We start from the raw sequence: 15,321 nt of genomic DNA on the forward strand, positions 1-15,321 counted from the left end.
CGATGGCTCATTGTTATCATGGGATGACCTGAGGAGCATCACAGACAGTGATTTATCCAAATATCTTCAAATAAAAAGCTGGACTCAAGTGGTGGGTACAATTGTTGGTTTTTCCAGTGATTTGGAGATGGCCCTGAGGAAGAAAAATCGGAATAAGTAAGAGGTGGCAAATCTATATTGGCTCCTGATAGACTTGGCAGATGGCGATTTCTCCCTTCCATCGCAGCTGTGGGGCGAGTGCTTGCCTGGATCCAGCACTGAAGAAATATGGCAAGTATCTTATGATCTTTTATACGCTACAGTTCAAGCTGCAAATTTAAGGAGAAACCATCTCTTTTCTCTTCACAGCGTATACTGGTCTCCTTTAAAACTCTCCAAGTTTGTGAAGGGACCTATTCCAAGCTGTCCGAAATGCCATCAGGGAAAAGCAGATGATGAGCATATGTTTTTAAGTTGCCCAATGTTTTGGGGTTTGATTACTATAGGTATGGAAGCCATATTTGGTTTTGACATCGAGGTATGAGCATAACTTTAGTATTTTGGGGGATTTTCCCAAATTATGAGTTGTTATCGTCAGATAAGAATAAGTTGTGCTTTTATCTTATTCTGCTTGCTCGGAGGGACATTTGTAAATGTTGGATTAAGAACATCTCTCCGACATTTTTAGACTGGCTAACTTCTATCAAGTATACATGAAATTAGACAGGGCCATATGGAAAAAGAATAATAAGAAAAGACTTTTGGCTGCCCTGTCAGGATTGGCTCGATAGTCTTTAATAACAGGGGTACAACAGTCCCATGATTATGCCTTTACATAGAGATACTTCACCACTCTAGTCAGTTCTGGGGGACATTTAGAAAGAGGAACAGGACAGATCGAATATGAGAGGTTTTGTGTAAAGTGCATCCATTTAGATCAGAGTTCTCTTGCTGGTGCCAATCAATTGGTGGGCCGCAGAGAAAGTTAATTGGCTCTGGGTATATCTAATGGTGTATGAGGACATACAAAAAATAAAAAAATGATTAAACAGGCTTGGCATTTTCATTAAGAATTTATTGAACAGTTGTTATTCAGGTGTAAAATAAATGAGCTGCAATACCAGTTAGACAGTATAAGATATAGATGATTAACAGTACTATAAAGGTAAATGGATGGTATAGTTCTACCATCTTACAATAATCATGAATACATTTGAATATATAAAACACATGATAAAAGATGCATACTCCTACGATCTCTCTCTTGCTTGATGTACCTAAATGTACCTAGCCTGTATGTAGGTGTTCAGCCAAGAATCCCTCTAGGAGTTAGTCAACCCCTTTACCCCATCCTGGTCTCGAGTTGGACACCCCGCAATGGGATGTTTTAGACCACTGCGAGCTGGAGTGTCTGCATGCAGGAACCTCAGCGTCACTGGTCAGTATGTTTGCCTGGAAGTCTCGGTCTCCTCTATTCTATCTTGGCAAGATGTGATGTATATATACCCATAGGTCTCCCCAGTGGTACTACCTCGCTGTATTACTGTGTCGGCCTAAGGATGACATCGGGCATGAACTTTATACATAGATATTATACAGGAGATGGTCGTCCTGCTGTGCTTCCAGGAATCCTCATGCATAATGTATGAGACCTTGAACTAGGGAAAACCCGTGTTCTGAATGCAGTGTTGCATCTAGGTAAAAGGTCAGTCCCTGTAAACTGTGTAATGTAGGGAAGTATATAGGTGAAGGGTAATGAAGTGATCGGGGCCTATACTATGGTACCTATATGGAATATAACAATAGTGTGTCTGGAGACAGGTCAGAGACAGGCAGGGTGTTGTGCACTACAAAGATTTTCCTTTGAAGTTTGCCTTCTTCAAAGGCAGAAAAGGGTATACGTTTTGGACCTTTGACACTCTCAAATCAGAACACTTCTGGACTAAAGGACACTCTGCTAAGAAGAAGAGCTGGATATGCTGTCAGGAGGTAATGCCACTTTGCTGTTTTGCTTTGATGTGTTGGCCTGCTGCTTGCTGCTTCTGTCTTGAGCAGTGGAAGGACTGAACTTAGCTTACTGCATCCTGCTTCCAAGGTTCTCTAAGGGCTTGTGTGTGCTTGCCTCATATTAAGAAGTCTCAGGGTCATCAAAGACTTCATCAGAGGCCCCTGAAGTCTTCTGCTGGGAGTTCTGATGTGCCAAAGAGTGCCAATGCCACTTCTTGACCCTAGGAGGTGGTTTTGCTGCTGAGAAATAGACGCATCGCCTCTTCTGCCACCGCATCGACCGAACGTGTCTAGATTTTTGATGCATCGTCCCTGTGCACCAAGTTCTTCGTCGATGTGGCCCAGAAGTAAAGAACTGATGCCGCAAGTCTGGAGATCGACACTAACCCTGGGCGTAGTGGGCGTAGTGGGGCTACGTGGAGCATCGTGTAGTGTGGCCAAATCTATGCACACTCGCGCGCTCCGCGTAGCCCCACTACGCACCGCCCGCCTCCCGCCCGCCCTCCTTTTAAAATAAGTTAAACTATGATAAAAAAATAAAATATAATGCCTTACCTGCAGCGCGGCGTCCCAGGGCTCCCTCTTCCTCGTTGACAACTTATTTTCACAAATGCGCAGGCATTCCCGCATGCGCATTTGTGCAAAGAAGTTGTCCCCAACGAGGAAGAGGGAGCCCCGGGACGCCGCACTGCAGGTAAGGCATTTTATTTAATTTTTTTATCATAGTTTACATTATTTTAAAAGGAGGGCGGGCGGGAGGTGGGCAGCGGGCTGCAGGCAGCTCTGCTTCACCCTGGCGTGTGCATAGCCTACATCGTAAACCGCGAAGCAGGCAGCGCTACGTACACTCCGTGGGCGAAGCGGAGTACTATGCCCGGGATTAATCGACACATCACCACCCCTTACAGTAAGGAATCGACACATCACTTCCTCTGGCAGTAAGGGACCAATGCATCACCTCTCCTGGGAGTAAGGAATCGACGCATCACTTTGCTTTTCCAGTGCCTCACCTCCCCAGTGCCTATTTTCGTTTTTGATTTTGACGCATTCCAGGTACTTTGTAATAAAAGTGACGCATCCATAGTTTTCTATTATCTGAACTATTTTGAGCCTTTTAAAAGTGATATCTTTACTTGTATATATTGGATGTTTGTTGTTTTGGTCTTGTTTCATTCAGAAAAATAGTGGTTATTTTTCTAAACTGTTGTTAACTCATTTTGTGCTGTTTTCACTGTGTTACTGAGTTTGTATGTACAAATGCTTTACACATTGCCTCTGAGCTAAGCTTGAGTACTCATGCAAAGCTACCAAGGGGGTGAGCAGGGGTTATCACAGCTACGAGATTCACTTACCCTGACTAGAATAAGGGTCCCTACTTGGACAGGGTGCAGACGTCTGCCAACTAGAGACCCCCATCTCTAACAGTAATAAATTGCCTTAATGTATCTATGTGTTTATTTAAAAGAGAAGAAGTTAGTCTTCAAACTTATTTTCAGAAGGTCAGCAAGGACAGCAAGGCAGAGAAAAATTAGAGGAGCAGTGCTCATAACAAGCGAACCTTTGGCTCTCAAAAGTGAAATAAAAGAAAAAAATAATGGATGGACACACCATCAGAAATAGAAATTTGGAAGATCTTCAGGAAGAGGCCATCTCTCATAATAATTTCAAGAGGAAGTGTATCCTCTTGGAAGGATTTCTTATTTGTAAACAAATAAGTGCCAGGCCCTCAACAGGAGACCGCTGCAGCTTGCACCAGCCATTGCTCCAGGCAGCGCTGCTCATTAAAGTACCAACACAACTACCATCACACTCGTAAAAGTGTGAGTTTTCAGATTATTCCAGGTCCTCAAAACTATAAGAATGACATGAGCACTGGTAAACGTCCTTTTATTGTATCTTGAATTAATAAGTATCTGTTGTTGTGCTTATCTCTAAATGGGACAGTACGCACCACCATAGTATAGACTGTCATGAATACTGGTGTTGACAATTAAGTGTCAGTGCTGAGCACTGGAAACCACCTTGCTCAAACTACGCACTGGAAAAGGCACATACAGTGATTTCTTATATAGGGACGGCTTAGAAACACCCAAAATAGGAGGGCAGAGCGTCCCTGCAATCCTCTTTGCAAACAATACTCTGCTAATATCTAAAACTCCAAAGGGACTGCAACAGCTCTTGAACTGCTTTCAAACGTTTTGTGTTGAGCGGGACTTGGAGCTTAACACTCCAAGACCAAATGCATGATTTCCTCAAAACAGAAGTCAACTCTCTGCAAGAGGAGGATGCTAGTCAGTGACACTCCCCTGGATGTGGTGGCACATTTTGAGAATTTGGGCATTAAACTCATGAAAAAGTTATGTTGGGTACCACAGGTGGAAAAAGCACAGTTGTCCCTGGTCCAACACACTGCATATATAGGTAAAAATACACAGAAAAACAACACCCAGAAGCGTGGCACTGGTGTTAGAGATTTATATGTGAAGACCCTAGGGGTGGTTCTATATGGTGTAGAGCTCTGTGGTTGTTCACAAACACAGAGCCTCTTCATAGTGTAGCATAAGTTCATAAGAACTCTATTGAATCTTCCGGCAAGTACACCATGGACGCCACTATATATAGATTTGGCCCAAAAGAAAATTGCTCACAAGATTGAGTGTAGACTCCTCATTTATTGGTATCGGCTATGGTCAACATCTGCCTTAGAGTCTTATCAGGAGGGCATTAAAGACCTTCTGATCCCACAGTGTGCAATGAAAATTCCGTGGATTTGTGCTATCAAGGCATTACTTTAAAGGTTACATTTAGACAAATACTGGGTCTCTCCTGAAACCAAGTGTTCAATTGGCAAAGCCAGCACTAAAGCAGTTGTTTGGGAGAGTGTTGCAATTGATAATATTATTGAGGGTACGGGCTCGCTATCCGTGGCCTTTATTGATCACAAACCAGTGGCTTTTTATGAAAGTACCATTGATGAAATTGTTCTATCTTTACCTAGGAAACTTTATTTACAATTCAGGTATGGAACTCTCCTGTAAAATCATTTACTAGCAAATGGTGACAGGATAGTGATACTAATTAATGATCTGTGCGTAGGTTGAGAAGAGGTTCCGAATGCCTTACTCATGTTTTATTTTTTGCTGCCCTCTCTATAATCAAGTGCGTGCAAAGTGGATTGTTCCCTTATGCAAAAATCTGAGCATTAGGGAACACCAGGAGGCATTTAGATTACTGCAGTCCGGCACCAGTCTAGTTGTGTTTTTTTGTCTGGCCAAGTTTTTATTAGCAATCTGGATAAGACGCTTGAAATATGTATAGCCAGTTTTTAATTTGAGAAATAGACTATCTGCTGCCTTGGATGCACTGTGGTTGGTTGTACAAAACTGTTGGTCTTTTTTCACTGTGCAAGCCCTTATCATTGTTTTGCTGCCACTTTTCCTATGCATTTTAGTTAGTTATTTTATGCTATTAAATCTGTAGTTTTATATCCTTTTTAAGTCATGTTTTAAATGTGTTTCCTATTTTTTTTAAATACATTTATTGGTATTTATAATTGTGTTTTTATGTATATGTGTGTCATTTGTAGGTTTGCCAACACTTTAATGATCTAAAGTGATCAAAATAAAGTTCTTTGATGATGATGATGACGATGATGGTTACTTCTTGTTGTAGTATTATCAAGACACTGAGCACATGTTGAGAGAGATCTTTATAACAGTGTAAAATAGTGCATAATACATGTGGAATAATGGAGCTTACATTGTCCACAGAGCAAACAGAAGCACAGTAAAAGTGAGAGCTATGTAAAAATTTACATAAAGAGGCATATGCAAGCATCTCAAGAAAACACTGAATGTTGCATCTTGGCTATGAGGTTGGAGGTACAAAATATTAAGTAGGAATGTTGAATTATCAGAATATTTCAGCCAAAGTATCAAGGGCCAAAATATTGACAGGTTAGCGTATAAAGGTATGTATATATTCACTATGAATGACTACATATATGTGATGTGATACACTTATTTTATTATTTTAGTCCTTGATATTTTGGTAACAATACTCCAGTAATTTGATATTCCAGACTACTGGCTACGAGTGCTCTTGTGCTAGCCTCTAACAATTGTTGGGGTGTGATGTATGGAGGAAGTTTTGCTGAAAAATATGCCTCCATTGTAACATTCTTATATACTGAGAAAGTGTTTGACCTGGTAAATTGTTTTTTTCCTGGATCATGCTGAAGAAAACGCAGACACCTCCTTGTAGCTATCAGGAAGAAAGAGGCCAAATACAGGGGGCTCTACTATTGTGTATGTAGTTAATGAGTTGTCTATAAGTATTAAATAAAAGAATATACTACTCAGTGTAGTTTAAGAGATACATTCTATCAGTTGGCTCCAGTTGAGATCCAGCTTGAAAGTTTTGAGTAAACAGCTTTTCTTAGTACTGGTATTTTATTAATTTGTTTGTATGACATCACATGAGGAAACATTGGCAATAGTAGTATACTCAAGAGAAGATAGCTTACCTGTAGAGATGACAGGAAAAAAACTCAGGGGCATATCAGCAAGGCGAGGCGATAGAAATATCACCGCTTTTGCGGCCGTTTTCAGCCCAAAAGCGGCGATAATTCTATCGCCTAATTAGGAAGCTCACGCTAACGCGTGAAAACTTGCGTTATCGTAGGATTTCCTAACGGCCAGCTTTGCATCTTTAATGAGATACAAAGTGGGCTTTCCTGACCTGACCTGACAGGAGAAATGTCGCTAAGCGACATTTCTCCTATCATCAACCCCACGCTATGAAGCATAGTGGCAAGAAAAGTAGCCGGCGATAATTATCCTAGCGCTAAGTGCGCTTAGCGATAATTATCGCCAGTTGTTGCTGATATGCCCCTCAAATCTTCCAAACTATAGGTGAACTGGAAATTGCTAGGATTTATTTATATGGGTTTCAAGCCATTCACTAGTAAGACGTATGGAATATTAAAATCGTAAAACAACCTTATACGATCTCTTGTATGACAAATCATTGCTACCAAGATGAAGATATTACTACAATGTATTCTTTTCTTCCAAACAGTTACTTTGCCTTACTAATATTTTTTATCAGTTAAATTAGATGAATATCAACATTTGAGTTGCAAGAGAAATTTTATTTCATCAGGAGAACAAATGTGCATGGGTCATTAATGGACACAATGTAGCCATAGCTAACGTAGAGCTATACCGTACTGGAAACAACATTGTATTGTGTTTGGTTCTCATTGTCAAGGGTAATAACCTGTTTTCTTTGTGCTTCTTCTGCCAGCTACAGGAGCGACATGTATACCGCCAATTCCTCCTCAAATTAAACCCATGAACTGGAAGTTCAACAAGTGAATGTTCCTCACAGGGGAAGGGGGAGTGATATAAGGAGATTATTGAGTACAGCTATGTTCGGGTATCTCTTACTTTCTTCAGGGCATATTTACAAGGGCCATATCTCTGCTTTTTTGACTTTTAAAGCCCAAAAAGCGGAGATAAAATTATCACCCTATTTACAAGGGGGTGCTAACATGCATTAGTGCATGTTAGCACCCTTTTACCTGATGCCTCCCTTTGCATCTCTAATGAGATGCACAGTGGGCGTCACTGGGCAGTACAACCTTGTAAATATCGCTGATGTACACATCGCGATATTTTCAAGGCTGACCACGCATTTTAGCAGACGTTAGTTTTTGGAGAAAACAGCTGTTTTCTCCAAATACTAATGTCTGCTAAAATGCAGACTTAGCTATACTTACCATTGGGGGTGGATTATGCTGATACGACCACAGGGTCGTATCAGCAAGGTTATCGCCGTTTTCCATGGAACATTGCTGGAAAACCAGCGATGTTCCATAGAAAACATCGCTATCGCTGGGAAATTATCGCCATTGCGCTATGCGTTGTTAATACAACGCTAGCATGGCGATAATTTCCTGCAATAGCCAGCGATAACATTTTTCTCACAGAGAGCGGCCAGCGATAATTATCGCTGCCGCTTGTTTATAAGCCTCTTTGTTTTTTCTCCCTCGCTCGTCCCTAGATGTCCTCTCATTTTAATACCAAATTCATCTTTGGTCGCCTTCTTGACACCAATGTGCATTTGTTACTTATGTTCACTAGTCACGTGATACCAAGGCTCTCTTTCTCGTTGGTGAGGCCATGGTCCTGCAGGTCACATGTGGGAGTCATACCTCTTCATGGGTTCCTTGAGGCCACCTCTGAGAATGTTATTGATGGCACCCGCTGGGGTCCTGTCTACCAGACTGTGGATACTGGGGTCAAATGATCACTAGGGTTATAAAGGAAATGATGAAGCTGTGTCAGTGCTTTCCTGTGTGCGCATTCTGCACAAGTCACATCACTCATTTGTAGCCATCAGTGTTAACACTGTGATCAAAACCCAATTGCTCATGCTCTGATGTCAGAACAGCAAAACAATGGGCTGTGCAGCTCTTTCTTTGGTGTGTGTTTATGTGACACCTTCCACGTATTTCCACAGATATGAGGAAGGTGAGACATCATGATTGGCACTCTTTCGCCAGTTCCCCAGACACTAGAAGGTCTGTGCGGACCTACAATGACAAGGAAAAGCAGGCTGCATCAATGGGTGCCTTTCACAGAACGCCTGTAAGCAAACCATCAACTCTAATTCTCACATTTAAAGTGGAGGACATCGTTTTTTATAGGGAGGGGAGAAAAGTGTAGACACTCCTTGGAGAGCGTGCCAGAGGCCAGATATATTTTGATTGGAAATGTGAGTAGAAATTCTGAGGAGGTGGCAGTGTGCCTTTTACTTTGAGGAAGGTGCGGCCAAGTTAAATGTGGCTTCTCATTATTTCCCTAGCCCCTGACTGCTAATCTGAGCAGGGGAAGTATCACTGAGGGACATACACAAAATAAATTGTTAATTTCTTTGGCCTGTCAAAATTAGAGATAGGGCATAGAGAATCAAACCGGAATCTTTCATTGATACTGTGCTTGTTTCTTCACTGTCTGAAAATATTCACGACATAAATAAAACTCTATGGGGGATATTCTCAAGAATGTGTGTTAAATATCGCAAGTCTATTGCGGGAAAATTATACCATGTTAACGTTGTATGCTCCACCCGGCGGCACCATGCGATAGTCTCACGATAACGCGCCAAATGACTGCGTTAAAACGAATGTGACACCGAAAAAACACAAAACACGAACGTGAAAAAAGTTGCAATGAGGCCAATCACGTTAAAAAATCAGCGATAACTAGCGACAGGCCTGTAATTCCCATGTGTCATGCAGGAAAATGCACTATAAAAACACCGAAAAACAAAAACAAAATAATACAAACTGCGTAGCACCATGGAGGAAGCCGGAGCAAGCACAGAGGACGACCAGAACCCCACAAGCCCCCAAGAGGACCCACCTGGGACCTCGGGATCACGGAAGGGCAAGGAGAAGAAGACGCGGAAGACGAGGTTCAGTCCGCAGGAAAACAGGATCATAATCACGGAGGTGATAGAACACCACCAACAACTGTTCGTAACCCCCAACATGCCATTGGCAAATAAAAATTTTATATGGCAGGACATCCTGGACAAGGTGAATGCAGTCGGAGTGAGGAAGAGGACAATTGGAGAGGTCGAGAGGCCCTGGAATGATGCGAAGCGTAAAATCAAGAAGAAACTCGCTGACAACCATCAGGCAGCAATGCAGACTGGAGGTAGCAGTCCAGCGGAACACCAGGAGCTGGATGAGATGGAGGAAATGGTGTCCACAGTCATTAGTGGGGAGACGGTGGCAGGAGTTGGAGGTCCGTACACTGCTCGACATGACCTGACACAACAGCACCAGGGTGAGTACCCAACAGGGACTGGGGGATGGGGGAGATGGGCACAATGGCACACATGCACAATTAAGTAGAGCACACTGCACACCTACAATGACTCTTGAGCATGTCCCTGGCACACTGCAGCACACATACAAACAGCAAGTAGGCCCATGTCCACTATGGGCATAAAGGTGTCCCCCACACACTGCCAATCCCACAACCAACCCATGCACACGTGTGAAAACCAGCAAATCTGCGTGTCTGTGTGCCACACTGGCAAGGCAAGTGACACTGCATGACGAATAGCATGGCCGCAGTCCAATTATCATGACATGCTGCACGCCACGACACTGAGGTGGCTGAGTGCGGAACACATCCAAAAAGGAGCAGGTCACACACTGACACATCCACGTGCACACACAACCCCTGACGGCAACAACACATCTGTGGATAAACCATGCCCAAGAGTCCAAATCAGCCAAGTCTGCAACATCTCAGCATTGTAGGAGCACAGAAGTCAAAGGGATAAGGGGCAGCAAAATCACAGCTGCAGGGGCGATTCACCCACAATGCAGCACACACACATAGCAATAGCAGCACATCAACATTGACGACAATGTGGTACGAAGTGCAACACTTTCACCGCAGAACAGAGGACACAACTGGTTCCGCTTGTGAGTAGAAACTGGTCAATCACATCTGGCATAGCAGGAAACTGTGAGATGATAATGTACGTGTACAACCTCACATCCCTGATGTAGTTCAAATGTCCACTGTCCAGCATGAAATAGTCAGCTACTCCCAAACAGTCACAATGGACATTGCCATACAGTCTGTATGTAAACATATACAATGCGTCAACATACATGGAACACACTGTCAACCAGCATCTCCCCTTTACATTGCATAGGGACAATCAACACCTCCTGCAGAGCAGAGCAGACATCTCTTCAGTGATGATGAAGAGGACCCCCTAGACATTTGCCCGACACCCTCCAATGGCTCGTAGACAGCCTCCGCACACAACCCCCAGGAGCAGTGCCGGCCAGCAGTATCAAGGTGACCCCACCCCCTGCACAGACCACACAGCAGGAAACACCCACCACCACGGCTGGCTCCCAGCACCTCACTCAAGAACACATGGCATTCCAAGGCCATGTGTTAGACTGCCAGAAGGAAGTGGCTGAACATGTGCGGGTGGGGTTCACCAACATGGCAGCCAAACTGGATGACATACGTGGGTGTCTGAGTCACATTAGGGGCCACTTACACTCACTAACGGACACCCACAGTTCGCACCATGATGTCCAACAATCCATGCCCGACACCGCAGGAGTCAACTGCCTACTCAGAGTGGCCTCAGCGATGTCAGCAGAGAGTTGGCACAGATGATAAGGACAATAGAGAACATGGAGCGTATGCATGCAGAAAGAATGGCTGCCACGGATGCACTCCAGCAAAACGTTGTTGGAATCTTCCATGCCCTGCAGATCCTCATCATGGCATTGCTGCCACTAAGGAAGTCGCAGATGAATGCTGCTGGTACTTCCACACACACATCTCCGGCCCCTGATGTGTCAGTGATACACAGTGCTGCAGACCAAACATCAGTACCTACATGTCAGACAGATGACATAGAGGACGAAGATGCGGGTGATTCCACCTGTGTAATAGCAAGAAGTAGACAGGAGCAATCCTCTCTGCCATATGCCCTGTTACATCTTGGTGCTGTCCTTTGCATAATGCCCTGTAACAGCAACTCCCACTATCCCCCGGAACACTCTGCGACACTCAACTTGGACCTCGACATGGACTTGCTCTACAATGACACAGCAATCACACTACGGACTGTCCTCTACCTCTTCCGATGTACTTGTCAATCCCTAAATGACTCTGGCTGGCCCTACCATTGTCTACAATGTGATGTGGTGTTTGCATGGCCATGTACTGCTCCAGCTCCGACAGCCACAACAAATGTGAATAAAACATTCTAATTGACACAGATGTGTCATGTCCATAATCGATCACGTTTGAAAGTATGGATGAATGTAAGGACATTGATTGAACAAAAAGGTACACCCTGGGAAATGGGAGCAATGCACATGTGTGACCGTGACACACATAGGCAGTGAGATGCCTGGGAATGTGTGCACTAGCTGTGGCCTCAATGCACAGACACAGCACTCCCGCACTTTCACAACTTTGCCCCATGCAATGTAAGGAATAGTTTCATTTGAGTAAGGGGAAAAAGGTCATAATCCCTTACTAGTCATGTAATAAGCATAGATCCTTCTTTACTGGTTCTGGCCCAGAAACAGGGGGAGGGGCCCCTATTCCCCTAATTTAACGTAGAACTTTGAAGGTGTATCCGGGCAAGAGTTTAAGTCTTAGATTTCTAAGGAAGAAATTTCCAAATCAATGTAGATAGATCCGATGGTGTTTTAGTCATATAATCGTGCTTTATTCGTCAAGTGTGAATAAAGAAAGGAGAAAGGCACAGCCAACGCGTGTTTCGCCCCCTAACCAGCCATCAGGCCTGGGGCTTCCTCAGGGCTGTACATAGGCAATGTAACAACATAAGTTTCAGGAGAATTCGGTCAGTGATGAGCACATATCACACAAAGTTGTGGAAGGTAAGTATAGAGGGGTTAGTAAGAGGGAGAAAGAAGGAGGGGAGAAGGGAGGGACAGAGTTGAGGTGCGAGAAGTGGGAAAGGTAAATTTACAAGAGGTTAATGTAAGAGGGAACGGGAAGTATATGGGTGAGGGATAAAGGAAAAATAGGGTGTGAGTGAGAAGGAGTATTGTGAGAACCGGAGTTAGAATATATTTAAGTGACATGTAAGTGATGGAAGGAGTGCACCGGGTAACGGTAGTAGATAGACGATAGATTTCAAAAGAGTGACAAATTTAAAGAGAGGAATGGTATACCACATATACATGTAAAACATTCCAATTTTATACATACGAAATATCGAGGATGGTCATTTAAGCATATTGACAACAGAAAGAGAGAAAAAACACAGGTTTGTGTAAAAAGTCATTGAGCCCCAATATAAAAAGAGCGCGCATATGAGAGACAGGTTGAAATCAATTCAAAGTTTGCATGGTACATTGGTCAAATATCATAATCATTGAGGAACGAAATTAGAAGTCAAATTAAAGCATGCGGTCATTGAAGAGAAAGAGATAGTGTTGCATATAGTATCAGTACAAGATCAATCAAAAAGTCGCGTGTATGCAGAACGGGTTGTAACGGATTAAAGAGGGTTTTCAAAGTAATCGTGCAATCAACAAGGCGCAGGTTTTTTGGAGAGTACAATCGTGAATGAGATAAAAGTTACCACATTAAGTGCAAGCGTTATAATTAAGATTTGTAGAAAAAACAAGAGTAACATAAGAGAATCAAGTGAATTAAAGCGAACGTATATTTACATTGTAATTGGCGGCATCAGGGGCAGCAGGGTCAAGGTGCATGATGGAAGAAAAGATAACAGAATTAGTATCACTTGCTAAAGATCGGTGGGGCACGCGGAAGAAGGGGGCGTGGTGAAGTAAATAAGAATTACAATGAAACGGTGATTTTAAATAAAACGAGAGGTGGCGCGTTACAATTGAAGCAAGTTCGGGCAATAGGGGTTAAGGATTGCAGTATCGTGCACTAGGGGATAGATTGATTGTGAATGAATATCAAGGGCTGTGAATTAGGTAGAGGCGGTCAAAACGGAACGAAGTCTGTGTGGTTGTAGCAGTAGTGCTATAATGGGTTATGAGAGGTGCTCATAGTCGCTCGACAAACGGAAAATAGTGAAGCTAGACGTTAAAATCCAAGTAGTCAAAAGGACGGACGTAGTCGGAGTGTGTTAAGCTAGCAGTGCACTCCGGTAAAAAGGTGAGCAGTGTCGTCGGAAGTTCAAGGTGTGATCCAAGGATCACTTACCGGGTAATCTCGTACTGGGGTTTCAATTAGAGAGAAAGGGTTATTAAACCCTGGATTCTAGATGGAAGAAGAACAAAGAACGGCTGATGTAACATGTGAGCGAAGCGTTTGTTGGGAGACTGCGGTGGTGGTGGTAGTATTGCTTACCTTAGGTCTCGGCTAATGCCAGATTCGGTGAGTTTCTTCGGCTGAATGCGATAAGTAAGACCAAAAGAAACAGGCATCCTTAAAAAGGTTGCGTGTTAGTACTTCCGGGTAGTAACCCGGAAAAGACGAGGTTCATGCGCAGGCGCCATTTTGGAACGGGGTGATTTTTAATGGAAACAAACGAGGTGGTTTTAGTAGGTAGCGCCATGTTAAGACGGTCAGAAATCAGTGGGAAGACCGGGCGGGAGGATATGGATATATTGGCTTACACTGACCCAGCCCACTCGGCTTACGTATAAAGGGTGGACGACGTCGCTACATGTCCCAGGTCTTCCCCACTGCTGGAGGTGACATGGCTGCGTCCGCCTGGCATATCACGGGACTCAATCATAGAGGGTCCATGACTTGCGTTGCACTGAGTTGGTGGCACCGGATGCATGGGGCCCGCACGGGCCTACCGCCATGGGACGGTGACTTTCGGTGCACTGAGGTAGGGGCACAATAAGTGCTAGGCGGGTGTGCAGCCTGCGATGATGCGCAGTCCTGGCGGTCCGGACTGATAGAGATTTGTGTGAGCCCTGCTGGACCTCAGTGTAGGCCTGAGACAGGGGGCAGCATGGACCTACTGCCACGTGACATTGCCTCCCAGTTCACAGAGTTAGTGGCACCTAAAGATCTGGGCGGGTGTGCAGCCTGCGATGATGCCCTGTGCACTGATGTGATCTCTGCCATTGTTTAATCAAGACCCAGAATCAGGTGTGTGACCTTGTGGCACGCGGTGCGGGGCTGCATGTTGTGGAGGCTGCCAAGGTCGCGGGACCCGGGCTTGGAGCTTGCACCGGCACATGGTGGGCCCTCTTGGAGACACGCCATTGGCGGAAAGTGAGCAGTGAGGCCTGGTTGCGCAGCGGCGGCCAATCACTGTTGGGCGGCGGGAGGGGCTGGTGTGCAGCAGACTGTGTGCGCTGGTGCGGGCAAGCACTGATTCCGTGCGCAATGATGTAGACTCCGCCATTCATGATTTGGTAATCTGTTTTAGATAAGGGACCTGGTGGACTGCAGAGTGTACCGGCACGTGGTTGGTGACACACCGGTGGCAGCAGGTGAGCAGTGAGGCCTGGGTCCGCAGTCGGCACACTCTCTCCCTCTCCCCCTTTCGCTGTCTCGCTCTTTCTCTCTCTTTCTCTCTCTTTCTCTCTCTCTCTTTCTCTCCATCCTCCTCTTTCTCTCTCTCTCTTTCTCTCTCTCCTTCTCTTTCTCTTTCTCTCTCTTTCTCGCTCTCTTTCCTGCTCTGCTTCTCTTTCTCTCTCTTTCTCGCTCTCCTTCTCTTTCTCTCTCTTTTTCTCGCTCTCTTTCTCACTCTCCTCTTTTGCTCTCTTTCTCGCTCTCTTTCTCGCTCGCTCTCTATCTTTCT

The sequence above is a fragment of the Triturus cristatus genome, chromosome 1_2, assembly GCF_964204655.1.
Source record: "Triturus cristatus chromosome 1_2, aTriCri1.1, whole genome shotgun sequence".
Lineage (NCBI taxonomy): Eukaryota > Metazoa > Chordata > Amphibia > Caudata > Salamandridae > Triturus > Triturus cristatus.